Source organism: Sminthopsis crassicaudata, chromosome 1, assembly GCF_048593235.1.
Source record: "Sminthopsis crassicaudata isolate SCR6 chromosome 1, ASM4859323v1, whole genome shotgun sequence".
In the NCBI taxonomy this organism is placed as follows: Eukaryota; Metazoa; Chordata; class Mammalia; order Dasyuromorphia; family Dasyuridae; genus Sminthopsis; species Sminthopsis crassicaudata.
In genome coordinates, this window is record NC_133617.1 from 267,104,227 (window position 1) to 267,121,720 (window position 17,494).

A 17,494-nucleotide genomic window follows, 5' to 3' on the forward strand; every position below is an offset into this window, starting at 1 on the left:
CCAAGAAAAGCTCTCTGTAAAAGGTAAAATTGGAATGAGGCCAGATCAGCTAGTAGGAAGAGGGTAGTGTCATAATATAGCAAAATACATAGAGGGAAGTAATATGTAAAAAGACTAGAAAGATAAAAATGGGTGAGATAGTGAAGGATTTGGGATTTGTACAAGATCACAAAATGAGTTACATGTCAAAAATATGAATTGAGCTAGTACTCTTAACTGTTAAGCCAATGCTCTCTTTGATAAATCATGCTACCCATCAAAATGCATTCTTACATCTCTATTAGAATTTCTGTTTTTTAGTTTTGATATTTTGAACAAAGATATATTGCTTTGGAATTTATTTACTAATCCATACATTCTATGCATAAGGATACAAAAATTATCAATGTCATTTTGTGTCATAAATGCACACCAAAGCAGGATGATGCTACTATAACTCTGTTTTAATTTTACTAATTTTAACTGCTGTTTAGTAAAATTGTAAATTGTTAAATTTGTCAACTATTTCAAACTGCTATGTTCTGCCATGTGGGGGCTTTGATATGTTCCATGCAAACTGGAAATATGAGTATACTTATTTTAAAATTGAAACTCATTGATAGAAGTATAAAATCCTAGAAACAACAATAATAATTAAACAACTGCCTTAATAACTTTCCACTTTAATTTATGGAAATGAACATACATTTATAAATAGTATGTCCAGTATTATCTATAAAGTACACCTAGAATCTAAGTACATTTTTAAAAAATTCTCTTTCACATTCTATCTGCTCTGTCTTTTCTTATCTATTTATCTGTTCATTCCCAGAAAATTATATAGCATCTCAATCTCAAGTAGTTTCCGTCTTCTTAAAATATAAGAAATATATACACATGTATATTCTATCAGGTTGATAATTACAAAAAATTTTTCCATAGGCCATATGTACAAAGCTAACATTCCCATGTGTATGCCCTCCAGGTACTTTTAGTAGAGAGGTATAGAAATAGTGAGAGAAAATTACACATCATCTTTTTCTATACCACACTTTTATACCTCATTTTGAAGTTATATGCTTTTCTTGATTGAAATATTAATTTTAATATCATGAATTATACCATTTACTGAGTGAGTGGAATTTTCAGTTACAATCAGGAAATGAATTATTAATGTTTGGGGTCAACTTTTTCCAACAGTTTCTACAAAACTGATAAATGCTACATGTTCACATTTCCAACAAACCAGAAAAACTAGTATCATTCAAGTTGCACACAACTATAAAACGCTGAGAAGGAAAAATAGGAATACTTAAAGAATATTAACAGTAGTAACTTGAGAATATAAAATGGTTCTTTTCAACATATAGCCATTTCTAGAATTTCACTGGATTGTACGGACAGAGTAACTGTCACAGCTGTCTATCAAAGTGGAATTAGATGAAGGCAGACAATGCAGGCTTTGTTAATAAACTGAAGCAGCGGCTCCACGTTTTCCATTTCTTATCCGAGTGCACTGAGGGACCATTGTCTCCTCCTCCCTGCAAAAAGAATAGGACAATTATATTATAGAAATTCCTCCACAGCAGGTTTGAAAGTCTGTTTATGTCCAAATAAGAAGACAGTAAAAATAAAAAGCAGAAGCTTCATGACAGAAAAAGATAGAAATTTCAAAAAGTCCTTGACAGTCAGACATTATATCTATAATTACACACACCTAATCCAATAGAAATGTATTTACATATAAGATGATTCATTGGAATTTTTATGGTTTTCAACCATGGCTCAGAACTGCAACTCTAGACTTATAAGGATCTGATATAATACAAAAGACTTCAATAAAAACTCAGTAAGGGCTCAGTCCCTACCAAAAGGTACAGACACTGAAAACATTTGAACTTAACCTATTTCCAGTTCTCCACTGGGGGACTCTTTAGTTCCCCTGAAAACATTAGGCTAATAATATGCACTTAAGCCTATAATAGTTTATTATATGGCATTCAAAGAACAAAAAAAAAAAAACTTTCATTCAAACCTATAAATTATAATCCATCTTTCTAATAATCACTTTTCCTTTCCCCACTCTGCCTAGAGATTCAGTCATAGATCTCCCAAAACATATTATTGGCAAATGAAGTCCTTACAGCATGGGTAAGAATAAAGACCTTAATTAAGAATAATGTTTGTACTTCACCACTCACCAGCTTCCCTAAGAAATCTGCTCTCACCTTTGCTTCCACCTCTGCTACCATCAGGCTGGCTCCTGGCTAACATCATCATCTCTTAGGATAGTTTCAGAGTAATCACATGATTACTAATTCAACCCAGAACCTACTTTGAGTTTGCTTGCCAATTGTCAGTTCTACTGCTGCTGGCTTCCATATATACTGGCCATATAATAAGAAAGAGCCTTTTCTTCCCCTTTCATATGTTCCAGCCCTCTTTATACGGCTCAGCATTTACATATTCATTTACACTAAAATTGAATATCTAACATTATTACTTTTTTTACATCTTCATTTTAATGAATATTAAATCATATTCCAAATCAACATCTATTCCCAACCACAACTGAATAAAAATCTCCATACAACATCATTAATAAATACTCCTTCAGTCTCTATTTGAAGTCTTCTAATTATAGGTAATTCACTGCTTCCGAAGCCACTTCTTAACAACTCTCATCATTATCTTGTATTTTTTTACATGGAGTTAAAAATCTATCTCTCTGACTTCTATTTTTCCCAATTCTTGGTCCAAGAAAAAAAATTCAAGTTATCAAAGATACAGATTTTTCCCAATACATACTCATTTCTAAGTGAAACATTTCTAGTTCCAATCCAATAAACATTTATTATGGACCTATTATGTGCAAGACTATGGTAAGCTTTAGGAATATAATGAAAGAAAAAAAAATCTGTCTCTGTCCTCAAGGAGCTTACAATTTAAAAGAGAGACAGGAAAGGGAGGAGAGAATATAAGGAGCTCCCAGCACAGGAGTGTCTTGTTCCATGGAGTCAGAATTAGGCAGAAGAGCAAATGCCAAGTGGAAAAAGCAAAAAAATCAGTTTCTGTTCTCTACAAGGGAAAGAATTAGGAGGAGTTTGGTACTCTTTTCCTCTGACCTTCCAATAAGAAAGAAGAGGAGGCTGAACACAGTGGTTCATTAATCAAGGCTTCAGTTCACAGTATAATGATGAGATCAGAAGTGATGAATACACAACACTGGCCCTAAATTCAGGAAAACCTGAATTCAAATCCAGCCTCAAACACTTAAGACTTCCTAGCTATGTGATCCTAGGCAAATCATTTAATCCTGATTGCCTCAAAAAAAGTGATGAATATATCCTGGGAGACTTTGGGAGGGCTGTGGGGGAGATCTTGTTCTGTGGAGATACAAAGTGGAGTTCATTCAAATGATCATCATTTGGAAAAGATTCAAGGTCCCTTACTATCCTGGTCACTCTCAACCAATTTTTCTATAAGAAAACTTTGTTAAAGATGATGCCCCAAAATAAAAAATAATATTCCAGATGGTCTGATTAGAGCAGAATGTCAAATCTTCCACATTTTTCCTGCCACCTTACAAGGATATAATGTTTTTGGCTGCTACATCCAACTACTGTCCACTACCAAGTTCACAACTCATGAAAAACATCAGTTCTTTTGGTTTTGTACATTTCCCTTATCATAAATGGGTGTGTATAAGGTGGGGGAGAGGGAATTTGTGCCTGTCTCTGTGTGTTTAAACTTATCTGAGATGTCATATTTGCTATTTTATTAAACATTTCAAAGATCTGTTTCTGGGCAAGCAAATTTTGACATAATTTCCATAAGTCCTCACAACTGAAAGTACCAAAGGCCTTAGTCAGACCTGCAAATATTGTGTACTGGCATCTGCTACTGGCTTTTCTCCTAGAACTATCAGACAGCGAACACCATATCAACTGTTCCTTGATCCCTTCTGTAGCCACACTGGTTCTGAGATAGAAGACCATCTTCCAATTGAGGGATCAGGCTATATTAAGGAAGAATGGCAAGAATCTAACCAGCAATGACTAAGAGAGAGACCCCCTGTGATTGTCACAGGACGATCTAGTCTCTTTATCTTTAGAAATGAACAATGGAGCCATCCTTAAACTCTTGAAGGATAATCTCCTCTTGCCACATAACTCAGAAATATTGAATCATTTTTTATGAGCAATGGCTCTCTCACTTTGTAAATCTCAGCTGGAATAAAATCAGCACTAATCAATCACTAATCAATCTGGATCCATCAGTACTGAGAAGTTAAGATACAGGTCTTTGGAGCCATAGTCTTTATGGCTTCATATAAGTGCTTTGGACTTTTGCTATCAGCATGAAACTAAATTTCAACTGCCTTCCTACTGATCCAAGAATCCTGAATCTCTCTAAACTTTGCTTGTACTTGATTGTTGGTGAAATTAGAGACTACCTTCTTAGAGACTGATGAACTATCCTGGAATTATCCTGCTGGTATACCTTGTGGGGTTCTTTTTCTTTTAGCAGTTTCTGAATTTCCCTTTCATTTTCATCAAACCAGTCAATGTTTGTGAGTATTCTGAACCATATGAATAAATGTAATGATGTATACCAAATCTCTAAAGGCTACCCAATCATTTTCTACTCCTCCATTGCCAACTGTGTGCTGATTTAATTTTCCCTCTAAGTTAGCAATAAATCATTCCCACCCTGGAGAGAAGCACTCTAATCTATTGAGGTCCTTTTTCAAACTAATTTCAAACTCTACTTCAGAGACCATAATTCCATTGAACTGGCCACACTGCTAGATTATCAAATACATACTTGCCACGAAGACTATCTTATGGAGAACTCACACAGAACAAATGCTCAAATGGTGGTCAGAAAAAAGCAATACAAGGACATTCTCAAGGTCTTTCTTAAGAACTTTAGAATTGATTGCATGACATGGGAGACACTTGCATAGGACTGCCTAGCATGGCATGCCTTATCAGAGAAGGTACTATACTCTATGAGCAAAGCAGAACTGAAATAGCTCAAAAGAAATGTGAGATGCACAAAGTTAGAGAATCCAACTCAAATGTCCATATGGATTATTTGTACCCAAACTGTGGCAGAGCATTCCAAGTCCATATTGGTCTGATCAGTCATAGTGGGACATATCTTAACTTGATTCTAACATAATAATATCATTTTGGTCCTCTTCAAGAATGAATAACAACCCATCAAGGATCTATAATTTCATCCCTCCATTGTTGCGAATCATAATCCCCCTCTGACTTACAGATGGTTTTCAAGAACTACTACAATCAAAAACTTCATCATTCAGCATCTAAATTGGTGAGTACAGGAGTTATTCTGAATTAGGCTGATCTAAGGACACCTGACAATATTCCTTACTGGGTAATGATTGGGCATCTATTCTTATTTGAGTGTATTTGTTGCCCCAAACTAGAATAAAGTAGACTAACCAAGATAGGAATTGAATTCATGCCTCGAATTAACCAACCGCTGTTGTTTGAGAGAAAGTTTGTCTGGAAAACATGAATATATTACAGTTGGCGTGATATATAACAACAGTATAATTGATTAAAATTTATAATTTCATCACTAAAAGTAAAATACATTATAAAGCTTTACTATTCCATATCTACAAATTAATTTTTTCTTAAAATCAATGATTAAGCATTTCCAAGTCCATCTTTTCAGGTCAGACAATAAAATTTTTTTATGTTAAATTAATGCATTCCATTCTTCCTCAAAGGGGCCACATAAGCCATTTTTCAAACAATTCAATATAATCTCAACAATGGAAATCAAATTATTTATTATAGTAAAGTATAAAGAACATTAAACTTAATATCAAAGGAACTTGGTTCAAACTTTTTTCAACATATATATAGGATCTTTGATAAAGCATATAAACTCTCTGGACTTCATTTTTCTCACCTGAAAATAAATATTTGATTAGGCTAGACAATCTCTAACCTCAGACTTTTTTGTGTGTATAGATTAGTATAACTATATTAACTGTAGTCTGTTCTAACTGGTCAGATGTAATATTAAGTGCTTTTAATAGCATTTCATTTATTCATAGGTCATCTATCTATTGATAATAAGCAAGAAACTGGAAATAAAACCAAAAAGCTCCAGGGTAACAAAGACAAATTCAACTCATCAACTAATCAACAAACATTTATTAAAAGTCTATTATATTCAGGGCACTGTGATTCATGTTTGGAATAGAACAAAAAAATAAAAATAAATAGTCTCTCCCTTCAAAGAGTTTATATTAGACTATGAGAAACTGCATTTATAAACATATATATATATATATATTGATCATATATACAAAATAAATGCTAAGTACTTTCAAGAAGGAGATACTAACAACTTGGGGGGAAATTAGAAATAGAAGTCATATATGAATGTTTAAGGAACCTAAGATTTGTAAATGAGTGCATTCCAGGTGAGAGAGACAGGGAAAATTCATTGCCAAATCATGGAGGAAGGAGATGGAATGGCATGTGAGAAAGAGTTTGCTTGGACTATAGAGTATGCAAAGATCAATGTCTAAGTTTTAAGCATGGAATAGCAATTTCTATTGCGAAAATATTTGTTTGCAAATGGAGCCCTTATAAAGTTGTCATTTTAAAAGAAGCAGAATTAACAACGTTTGGCAAATGATTGCATATAATTAATGATGCAAAGTGAAGCAAAGAGTGAAGCTGAACACAACATTGAGTTTGCAAGCCTGATTAACTGGGAAAAAATGGGTGACATCTTTATCAGAAATATGTAAACAGAAATTAAAAAGGGGTAATTTTGAGGGAAATGACAAAGAAGACAGCCCCAGAGAAGACAGAAAAAGTAAATATATAGATCTGAGATTCATCACCATAGCGGATATTATAACTGACCAAAAGCTCAAGATAGTCTATATTTGGCAGATGATATACTTTCTCTCTCTAGCAAATGCCATGTCTGTTCTTTCATCCTCGTACCTTGCCTCATATTTCTCGTACGCTATATCGCACAACTACCACTAAAATACTACCCCAGTGTTCAGTAACCAAGATGCTGTCTTGGGATCTACAGTACACCCCCCAAAAAAACTGTCATCAGTACCATCCTTGTACCTGATATTCTATCCCACCCACACTGAATTTGCTCATAGGCATAATTTTAACTATATGTGGCTCTGCTAAGTAAACAAAATGGATCAATTAATCAGCATTAATTAAGTACCTACTATGCTTTATTTGGCACTAAAGTGCTTCCACTTGAGTGATAGGAAAGCTCCTGGAGCCTTTATGTGCAGCCAGTATAATCTGTTTTAAGGGGAAAAATGCAACCAAATTATTTATCTAGTATCCCAGTTCACAGCACAATTAATACAGTGAGCTAGAAGACCAAAAAGAGTTATTGTTAGATATGAATGAATCCACTGAAAGCAAAAAAAGAGGTGACAGCTATCAGCCTGATATGAAAGAAACTGAAAATATCTCAAAAGAAAAAGAGGAAATCATTTACTATAGGCATAATTGGCCCTCCACACCTTAAAAGACCCTTAAAGCCTCATTGTAATACTGAAAATTATAATAATTGAATGTTTCTAATGACAAACTGAGCCATCAAGAAAATAAGAACTTATACCTACTAATTTTGGTTTAAAAAGATAAGTGATTGGAATATATTTAATAATGATTACCATCAATAGTGATTGTAAAAAAAATTTTAAATCATCTTGACTGCTTAAAGCAACAAAATCTCACTTACCTAAATAATTCGTGTAAGTGGAATATCTCATGCCAGATTAATAATGCTATGTGTTACATCATTTGTAATGATATAACATTATATACATAATGGTAAGTAAAATAGAAATAGCTATTATATGATTCCCCCAGATACCAAAACACACTTTGTTTATAACTCTCATACATTTCTCATGTATGTTTTGTACTAATGGCTATTTGTATATGTCATATTTCCTAAACTCCTTGTGAAAAAGGATCCTATCTTAATTTTTTTGCCTGAACTTTGTATCTTTGATAGTACCTAGCATGATACTATACATGTGCTATATACTAGATAAATGTTCAAAACATTTATAAGTAATAATGGAATAGTTACTGATGCTATCATATTACTAACTTACATAGAGGTTTAAAGTTTACCAAAAATATTCATCACAGCAAGAATGAGTTAGATAGATTGTGCAACAATTATTGGCATTTTAAAGATAAGAAACCTAAGGCTTAAGTTGTTTTAGTGATTTATCCACAGTTGCAGTTAGTAAAAGTTGGAGCAAGGATTTAAGATGAAGTTTCCAAACAACAAGTGCAGTGTTCTTCCCAATAAGTGAAGGTTAATTTTTCCATCAAATATAACTTTAAAAATTAAACTAGTTCTTAAAATGAAAGATCATAACTTCAAACATTTATCTTGACTCTAGATAAAGCACCTTTGAAAGAATAAAGGTTTCTTTTGGAGATTCCTCTCTCATTTAGGAACAATTGAATAATATTTCTATTTTTACAGTTTTTAAATATTAATGAAATTCAAATAACAGGATGAAAAAGCTAAGATAGTTAGCAAAGATTGAGAACCCTCAATCTAACCCAACATACATACTTTCATGTACATCTGTAAGAAATGTTTATCATATAAACTATATAAAATACAAATGTTTAATGGTGTAAATGCTATCAAGAATTCATTACTAATAATATGGTACTTTAAAACTAAAAAAAGGATTATTTTCTATCATATTTTATATATAGTATATGTAAATCATCTATGTCCCAAAGGCATATTGTATTTGATATTTAATATTTACCATTAAAATTTTTTTAATTTTACCATTTAAAAAGTCAGAGTTTTCTAAATTGATAGATGGAATGAAGACTTAAATTTAAGATAAAACAAACAAAACTATGATAAATAATAAAAATAAAAAGCTCAAATAACAACAAAAACAAAGGGCAAGTATTCAAGCAACTGTGATCTTCTGAAGGTCGCTACTTGGATTTGAAATCATAAAGACTTATTTTCATAAGTTCAAACCTGGCCTCAGATACTTACTAGTTGTGTAACCCTGGGGAGATTACTTAGCCCTTGCCTAACTTCCTCACTTAAATGAATGGGAAAAGGAAATGGCAAACTACTCCATTGTCTCTGCCAAGAAAACCCCAAATGGGATTACAAAGAGAAGAAACAACTGAAAAATGGCTTCTGAACAAGAAAAAAACTTACTATTTAAAATTTTCAAATAATCCCATGTATAGGACATATGGTATGGTTAAAGGCAGTTAATGTGTTGAATAACAAAATTAATCCAAATTAATACTATTATAGAATTCACATTAGGGCATTGGTCATTTGGACATATCAATATCACTTTCACCAAGGAAGAAACTCTCCAATACTGAAAAAGAGATGTTTATCTTCAAATCCTAGGCACTCTGGTGATCATGTTTGCTATGGTTTTCTGTATTTGTTGCAGATGCTACATAACTAGATGACTAGATCATCATTCCAATCAAACTCTTTAGCAGAACTTGGAAAGTATTTTCCCAGAATTAAATAATAACCATGTTAACTCAAATATCTAGAACCTAGCACAATGACAGATACAATGTGTTTTGTTCAATTGATTTTTCAATAATGGAATGACATGCTAAATTTATTTTACTTAAATCCCCCATAATCAAGTAACTATATGGTGCATTTAGTGCTATCTAGACTCAGATAGTTTCTACTTTGTGTGACCTTAGGCAAATGATTTAACCTCCATCTTCCTCAATTTCCTTATCTCAAAAATGTAGGTCACAGACTTATTGTGAAGACAACATAATATTTGTAAGGCATCTCGAAAACCATCAAATGCTATGTAAATGCTAGCTCTTACTGTTATTATCACCCAGCACTAGGCTTTATATGTGGCAGCCATTCAATAAATACTTGCTGAATAAATTAAGTAAACTTATAGCACCTTATGTCAGATTTTCCTAGATAAAATAATTCCTGCATGTAGAATAAATCCATCAATGTGTGGTTTCCCTGAATTATAAAAATATCTAATCAAAAAATTAAAATAGCCAGAAATGGCATTATAGTGCTATATATACATTGATCAAGGATGCATAGTTGTCATCTTGAAGCTCCACAGGATTCTGAAACAACTGCTAAACCATCTAAGAAAGATTCACTTATTTCAACAGTTTTAAACTTTGAATTATCTTTTGTGAGGAGTCCCTTGGGATAGGGTGTGAATAAAGGAGGATTTCCTCAAATGCTACTGTCCAAGGTAGCCAAGTAAAACAAAAGCATATGTGCACACACTGGTCTGATTTCTCTATTGTCTCTACATGTCACAAAACTTACCCAACTTCAAGAAATATTTGGACCAGTTTCAGAGTTTGTAGATTAAGGCAGAAAAGTTGTATTTTTAAAAGGCCAGTATTAACATGAAAAAACTGAAAGACAAGATTCAAAAGCAAAATCATGTAGGAAAGCTCTCTCTTCACCCATTTACTTCTCCCTACAATATGGATTGTATTGTTATTTTTAGGTAAATGTTCATCCTTTTCATTAAATTAAAAAATATCAGTACTTTTGCCTATTTCTAAAAATTCTGAGATATCTGGCACACTGAATGACCTTACAATTAAGAAGATTAAGGTCCCAATCTTGCTTCTGATGCTTTCTAGTTATATGAACTTAAGCAAATCATAAAGCTGTCTGAGCCTTAAATTCTTTTTCTGCAAAATGGAAATAATAATTCCTAACTTACAGGGGCTTGTGAAAATCATGTGAGATAAATATGTAAAACATTTTGGAAAACGTAAATGGCTATTTACAAATGCTAATGCTAACTATAAGGAGGAGGACAGGGAAAAGGAGGGTGATAGTGCTGATGAAGTTGCATGAGTTATTCTAACCTTATATTCTGAAGGTGAGATCTGCTACATTTCACTCCCATCCTCAGAATTCTCTGGTATCTTGAGGTGGGTTAAAAATTCTCTTTCCTGCCATTAGCTTTATCCTCTATCAATTCTTTTCCCCCATTTTAGGAGCAGTGACAAGCACCCCCAATTCATTTTAACACTTACTAACCCATTAGTTTTTACAAGGAGATTTATTTCAAAGATATTAGAACAACTCTGCAAACATTTTCCCCAATACATAAGGGACATAATTAGCAGATTATTTACAACTTAACTCAGTTTTTACATGGCATTGATCCCATCAAATTCAAATCCAAAGCTTCACCAGATCAATGTGCCAAGGCTTTCTTGCTAGGCTGGATGGATCACCTGGCCTAAATTGTTTGATTCCCATATCCCCTTGTTTCAAAGTCAAAGACTCCATTCTTTCTACCTAGAACTAAAAAAAATGATAAATGAAAAGAGTCAAAACCTAAGGTCCATTTCTCAAGGCCACATAACACCAAGATTATAAACACAAGTTATTAGAATGAATGATAAAAAATCTTGATAGTAAAATGGAAATAAAGAGAGCTAATTTGGTCATGGAAAGATGAGTTAGATTTTAGACAAATTGAATTTGAGATTATGATCTGGAAGTAAAAAAAATCTGGATTCATTTTCTGCATCAGATACCTACTGACTTTGTGACTAAGTAAATCATTCTCTCAGTGCCTATGGATGAATCTTTCAGGTTATAATTGCAGAATAGATAGATACCAACTTGAATTTTGACAGAGAGATATACAGAGACCAAAAAACAGAGAAACAGACACAGAGAAAACTGTTGATGATTAGCAATAGGAATCATAAGAATAGTAAAAAATTAATTTCAAGTCTTAGCTTCTGTACCATTATAGAAATGTAAAAGTGATTGGATTAGTTTTTAATAAAATATATCTCAGTATTTGAATCTACTTTAGAAAGGATAAAAGGGTGAGCATTCTATAAAATTAGAAGTCTATAATTAAAAATATCAAATAGAACTTCTGTGAGCCCTGCTATCTCTTTTCATAAGTAAATAGTTGCACATAATAGGTATTTACTCTAACAAGTGGGTATTTTCTCCAATAATGTAAATCATACCTGATTCATATCTGACAATTATGTGCAACTTTTTAATCGATGTTCTAGAAATTTAAATTGGTATCCACCCACCATACTAGGTTCCTTCATTAAGTCCTTTGACATTGGGAAGATACTCATATAGCTATGTAGGTTGTCCCTAAGTGAGCCCTCACTCCTATTATATGACCAACTATCATGGTATATAGTTTATCATTCCATAGAATTTGAAATGGCATCTTTTATCCCACTTCACCTTCTTCATTCCTTCCTTAAGATATGCTGCAGCCTGCTCACAGTCACCTTGTACTTCTCCATTGCCCTCAATTTCCATTCTTCTGAGACTGCAGTATTCTATGACTTGCAGTTACATGATATAACTGAAAGAATATATTCATTTTTAAAAGGTAGGCTTTGGTTTCAAGGAAAAGGTGAGGTCATATATTAAAAGGAATAACAAGTTGTACACAATAAGTTTGCAATTTCATATACAGTCATTTTATTTTTTCTTTCTATTCTAATATGTTATGGAAATCCTTGTTTTATTTCTTAAGTTCAAAATAAAATACATAAAATAAAAATAAGTAAATGTTTATTGACTAATACATTAATGTTAAATAAGAACAATACCTATAGCACTTATCTAACAATTTTGTAAGGATTAAATGAGAAAACAGTTCATAAATTATTTTTGTAAATATTAAAACATTATATAATTGTCACTTATTATTGTCATGTTATTTGATTTGGGGATAGAAGGGATTATAGTAGAGCTTTTTACGCTACTGATTTAAAATGGTATTGTTCTCATAGTATGGAAAATTTTGTAAATATTTTCTCATTTTCACCACTGTTGCTTTATCAAACAAGAAGGGTTCATATTTCAAAGTGATAGTTTTAATGCAAAGGAAGAACCTTTTTATAACCTTTGTGATGCTGATAAGAAACTTATATTTTTATTTAAATATTCAACTCCTTTGCCACTTTGTACCTATTATGTTAATATAGTGCTTGATCCTCCTTTTATGCATTAATAATATTCTAAAGTAGATTAAGTCTTATTACTTCAAAGGAATTCTATATTCCTTAACTTGAAGGCCATTATAGTAGAGTGTTTTGAGCATAGAAGATGTTCAATGTTTAGAGGAAAAGAGAAAGAAAACAGGGGTTGTCGCTAAAAATTATGGAGTCCCCCAAAAAATCAGGTGAATGTCAGAGGTGAATAAGAAGGGAACAAAATATGGCAATATCAGAGAAGGAAATATTTTACATGATTTACCATTAAAGGTGGGATTGGCAGAATGAGGGAATAAGAGATAGGATTAAGAACCTTAAGGGTAACCATAAGAACAATCCAAACTTTAGGTTGGATAAGGAAGTATGGTTGCTGCAGTGGTACTGCAGGTCCCAGAATATGAGGAGCAGAGATAGCAACAATGGTACTATTACAGAAACCCAAGATATAGGCACCCAAGGGTTAAGGTTTATATATGCTATATGTATAGAAATGGGAAAGGGAGAAAAAGAGAAAAGAAAAAAAAAAAGAAAGGAAGAAGTAAGGAAGAAGGTAATATTTCAATCAGAGGCCAAAATTACATAAACGATTGTTATAGAAATTAGTCAGCAAGGTCCATATTACCCTGCACAAAAGTATCATAAAACTTAAAATTGTGTTTTTAAGGTTCATTTGAGGTAAACCTCTGTTATGAAGCTTTGACACTTTCTCAATCTCAATTAGCACTAAACTAATTAACAAAACTGTTTTATACACTACAGTGAATCACATTTTTCTTCTTCCTTGCCTAATCCCTTGTGTGTTGTAAGGGTGATTGAGTATCTAATTACTTCTTAATTGAATGCACATATTATACATTTTTCACTAGTTCAAGCTTAATGCTTTTGGTCTAGAAATCAAAGTCAATGAAATTAAGTTGAAATGGGATTTAGGCAACTATTGTAATGAGGAAAGGTTTGCATTAAGCCTAATTATAAGTAAATGTGAGTTTTCAATATTGTTTCCTATGAAAATATTTAAAATACAGAAATATGACAAAAAGGACTGCTTTAAATTATTAATAACATTATTATTCATGTTTACAACATTAATTCTATATTATAGACTTAAACCAGTTATAATATTATGGTGAGGATACCACCCAAAAAGTCTAAATGGACATTTACACCTGACAGAAATTATTTTTTTTCCTTTCAGCATGCCTTTGTAAAGAATCTAAAATGGATTTAAAATGATTAAGATGGAGATGGGATAAAGTCAGGAAAATTGTAAAATTAAGATTATAATAAATTAATAAAACTCTATTTATTTACTGCATGTTAGCCTACACTTCTCATTCTCTAAATTCTATGCAAACCTACACTTTCAACTTAATATTTTATGAAAATTATATTGTTATAATATTGCACAGAATGTTTAAAAATTGGAATGGTTTCATCCTGAGAGTTAGCAATGATTTTCATCAAAAATGTTAACAAAAAATTGGGGTCATTTGAGAACAATAATCTCAAATTCAAACAGAAATGAGGGCCATAAACTACCCTGCAGTTGTATATTGACCTAAAAGCCCATATGATTGTAGTTGTGTAATAGCATAGATAAATTTGAAGTAATAATAACCAGGAGGATTTGTTTCTTATGTACAGCAATTAATAAAAACTAAATAATAAGGATAGTCAAATTTATTGAATCATAGAAACTTTCCTGTCTTGTAGAAATCTAATTATCTTTGCCAATTTTCCTAGTTTTTATTTTAAAATTAGATTACAAAGAAAACCACTTAGTGAGTTCTATAAGCACTTTGAGGAGAGACCCTTTTTTTTTTCATTTTTATATCCCAGTTTCTAATATACTGTATTTCCTGTAGTAGATAATTTAAATTCTATTCAATTGGAATGGGGGAAAGATATCTCTGAGGCTCAATTTCTTTGTCTGTAAAATTAGGATTTTGAACTAGATTGTATCTAAGGTCCTCTCCAACTCTGAATCTATGAGCCTCTGATTATATAAAAGTTTCAACAAAGAGAGTATATATCAATAAATTAAGTATTTTATAGATTTGGATTTGATATATATATTTTTGTCAATCAACAAATCTTTATTTGAAATAGCTAGATGGTAAGTTGAACAGAATGCTGAATCTAGAGTCAGAAGCCCTCGGTTCAAAATCAGCTTCAGACACCTGCTAATATATGATTCTGAGCAAGTTAACATCTGTATGCCTCAGTTTCCTTATCTGTAAAATAAAGATAATAGTACCTATCTCCCAGGGATAATGTGAGGATAAAATGAACTAATATTTGTTTTTTAACTAATATTTTAAAGCATTTTGAAAAACATTAAAGTATTATATATGGTTTTATTGTTATTATTTAAATCATCCCCCCAAATCTTCTGACACATTGTGGAATGGAGACTATCAAGAGATCCATCTGTGATTCATTACTTTGCTCCATAGTATTGCTCTATGGTACATAATTTTACCTGTAGCACTTCAATAACTTTATTCTCAGTCTAGCATTTATAAAGTACCCACTGTGCTAAGCATTGGGAAAATAATTATCCCAAGGGGCTCATAGTCTACTAAAATGGACAGCATATAAACAACTATGTATAAACAAGTTATAAATAAGATATAATCAAGAAAAGAAATGCACCTACATTTTAAAAATTATTGGGAAAGACTTCTTGAAGAAGAAACTTTAGTTGAGATTTCTTTGTGTGTGTATGCAATTTCCTATTTATCATCAGATTTTCATTATACATATGAGATACAAGAATTTTTCCTCAAGTTACTCTTTATATTAGATGCATTGATTTTGCTTTCTATTTCACTTAAAAGTCTAGGATGCTCCTATTTTCTACAATGTTATCATTTTAGTTAGAAAAATATGAAAAAGCATACATTAAACTTTTTGAAGCTATCTCCATTTATATTGTAAGAGTCAACATGCATTCTATCCTTTAGACTATACTTTCTTCTTTCATCACTTCACAGACATTTTATATATTTTCTGAATTTCTCTGTATTATAATCTTTATAACAGTATCTACATATCTATATTACCTATAATATATGTATACACATCTCCATGTATACATGGGGAGAGAGAGAGAGAGGGAGAGAGAGAGAAAGAGACAATAATTAGTTTTTGCTTTTGTTAAAAGTGCCCCAAATATTGTTCTTCATTAACTTTGTTAAGGTTGAAGGGGTCCTTTGAAAGCTATTCCCTATGTATATAGGCTTCTGCAGAGTCCTCTAGAAACAAAACATAAGCCTGGTTCTTGGGTTATATACAGCATAGTCTTTGGAACTAGTGAAAGCTGAAAAAATAACAATCCAAGAAAGGAAACAAAATTTTCCCCATATATAAGAAATGTCAGCAATCTTCCTTTGAGATCTTTTTTTTTCCTGTGGAACTACACATCTCAGTTATTGGCATTTATCTCTGTTTCTATATCTTGGTATGAAATCAAGAAGTCAGTTAATTGCTAAAATTTCAGCACAGCAAATTCAGCTTCAATACTTGTTTTGTTCATAAGCTATCCTTCATCTCTTTATTGTGCCTATTAAGTTTTCATAAAATTATACCCTTTAGAAAGCATTTACTGCTAAATGGTGGGGAAAATAAAAATGAAATTCCTGTTCTAGCTGCAACAATGTTTTTTGACTTAATGCTTTTACTTTCAGGGCTGCTCTATAATATGAAATTTGTTGTATCAGATAAGTGATAAGCTTCAATGAAAGCTGTTTCATATTCAGAAATCTTCCTAGAATGAATTGTTTTGTTAGCTTTGTTTGTTAGATGAGATTTCAAAGAATCCAAGTAGTGGAGATAAGGAGGGAGAGAGCTTCAGGCACAGGGGGATAGCCTGTGGACCTGATTTGTCAGGAGATGGATTGTCTAGAACACAAAGAGCAATGAGACAAGTGTCCTATGGTGCAGGGTGGGGAGAAAGTGGGAAAAGTGTATAAAAGAAGGGTAAAATGTAAAAACACTAGAAAGGTAAGAAGGAGGCCAAATTAAAAAGAGCTTTTTAAGCCAAATCAAGGCAAGCATATTTTATCCTATTGCCCTTGGTGACACTGATTGAGTAAGGGTGTTAAGGTAGTCAAACTTAAGCTTTAGAAAGATCAATTGAATAGCTGACTTATAGATCATAACAAGATAAGAATAATTAATATGGAGATCCCAATAAAAATCCACACCTAAATGAATAGTTAATAATGATATAACAAATAATGAGTGAGTGAAAGAAGAAACCATAACTTCTGGTTTTAAATTCCTGACTAATTTTCAATATAACAATCCATTACTTACTCAAAATTTTTCCCTAAATTTCAGTACAAGAAGTTCAAGATATTTATCCCAAATGTCCACTCTTTATACCATAGAGACATAAAAATAAAATCATTAAGAATTTATTGATTAAAAACTGT

General features: G+C 32.1%; 1 protein-coding gene across 1 annotated transcript in view; it reads right to left on the reverse strand.

The window, feature by feature from the left end:
* Nucleotides 1-286: 286 nt before the first annotated feature.
* CA8 (carbonic anhydrase 8) overlaps nucleotides 287-17,494 on the reverse strand; it is a 152,675-nt gene continuing 135,467 nt past the window's right edge. Inside the window, exon 9 of the mRNA XM_074278741.1 lies at nucleotides 287-1,520. The gene's annotated coding sequence lies outside the window, so the exon portion shown is untranslated. The remainder of the gene's footprint in view (nucleotides 1,521-17,494) is intronic.